This window comes from Galeopterus variegatus, unplaced genomic scaffold (assembly GCF_000696425.1).
Source record: "Galeopterus variegatus unplaced genomic scaffold, G_variegatus-3.0.2 Scaffold2089, whole genome shotgun sequence".
In the NCBI taxonomy this organism is placed as follows: Eukaryota; Metazoa; Chordata; class Mammalia; order Dermoptera; family Cynocephalidae; genus Galeopterus; species Galeopterus variegatus.
In genome coordinates this window covers 121,762-123,441 of record NW_007728200.1, presented here as the reverse complement: position 1 = coordinate 123,441, position 1,680 = coordinate 121,762, and the positions used below count along the sequence as shown (strand labels likewise).

At 45.9% G+C, this 1,680-nt stretch overlaps 1 protein-coding gene across 1 annotated transcript in view; it reads left to right on the top strand.

Moving 5' to 3' along the window:
- EPAS1 (endothelial PAS domain protein 1) overlaps window positions 1–1,527 on the top strand; it is an 88,283-nt gene extending 86,756 nt beyond the window's left edge. The window contains exon 17 of the mRNA XM_008580429.1: window positions 1,119–1,527. The gene's annotated coding sequence lies outside the window, so the exon portion shown is untranslated. The remainder of the gene's footprint in view (window positions 1–1,118) is intronic.
- The last annotated feature ends 153 nt before the right edge of the window (window positions 1,528–1,680 follow it).

The following is a 1,680-nucleotide window of genomic DNA, read 5'->3' as shown; positions in this document are numbered from 1 at the left end:
ACTGACCTTTACGAGACAACTGAGACGAGCTGACAGGAAGACTGGGGAAGGAAGGAAAGACGATTATTAATACACAACCATTGCCCGGGGCTGGGAAGCCATATTGTATCCCCCATATTTGTACCTCACTATATTTCTACCTGGGTCAGGGCCATTTTCTGTATCATCCCTTGGGGAACCTAAAGAAAGTTATGGTCCCCACTTTCTGAAAATTCCATGAGCAGTGTGAGGGCCATGCTGGCCTCTGTGTGGCTACCCCTGGGATGGAGCTTCCAAAGGGAGGGGGCAGCCTGGCTCAGGCAGTCACAGAGAACTTCAATTTGGAGGTGGCAGGGCTCATGTGGGGCCTTCCCAGGTAGAATGTGGGTGGGAAGGGCAAAGGCAACCTTGGAGCGCAGCGAAAGTCGAGAATTAGACCCGAGCATGCCGTGGTCCTTAATGGAAATTTTACTTTTCCAAACCACAACCTGCTGATGAACAGGCACCTGTGTCCATGGTGTGACTTGGAGGGATAGAGGGCAGGGGGGAGACCCAGCAGCAGCCTCTGCTCACACCGCCAGCCCTAAGACACATGGTTCCAGCATTGCACCCTTGGTCTGCCTGACAGTTTGGTCTGTATGGTGTGGTGTCAGACGTCAGCTTGTTAGCTCACTTGACCCTCAGTCTAAGCAATGCCGTGAGTGCCCATTTTACAGATGAAACTGAGAATCATGTTAAGTGACTTACTCGAGTCACAGCCTGTTGACGGGAGAAATGAAACCTAAACCCAGTCTTGGCCAGTGCTTCTCTCCTCTCACACCCTACATTGCTGGCTGGGAGGCATAGGACCTGTTTTCATTTTCAAATAAAAAATTACTATCTTTGTTACTTCAACTTTTAAACCTCCTTCTGATTCTTTGGCTTATGCTTCTCATACCTTCCCTTCCCAAACTGGGTGCCTGGACCTTCAGACTGGTCTTTCTGGGCTCCCACCCACCCTTGCCTGCCATCCTGGACTTCCTGAAAACATCACCTGTTCTCTTCTGATGCTCTCTGTGCATGACACATCTCAGCACATCCTTAGGAGCAGAGTTGCCTCCAAGCACTGGCAAGTTCAGGACAGGCCTGGNAAGAATTTGGTAAGCCCTGATGGACTTATTGCCAAAAACAAAAATTAACTTTCAAAAGAAATCTAAGTTATATGAAAAAAATTACATAGTCACGGTGTTGCCTAAATCCTATTTCAGCGGCACATGGTTGCCCGACACATGGTGGCAGAGCCTGAAGGGTTACTGACATGTAAATGCTGATATTTGATCTCCTGTGTGTGTTGCCTCAGCATTAAGGGCATTTTACACTTGCAGTTTTACTAAAACACTCTGAAAAATATTCCAAGCTTCATATTAATCTTATCTGTCAACGTAACGATTTTATGAACATTATTATATTGTTGAATTCCTACTGACAACATTATAACTATATGGGAGCTTAACTTTATAAGGAAATGTATTTTGACACTGATATCTTATTAAAGTATTCTGATTCTACCACTGCTGGTCGCTCTTATTTCTTGTGGATTTACCATGGGCTACACCAACGTTAAGTGAAGCATTGATAGTTTATAGGAAATGAACATTGGCACTGACCTTTACGAGACAACTGAGACGAGCTGACAGGAAGACTGGGGAAGGAAGGAAAGAC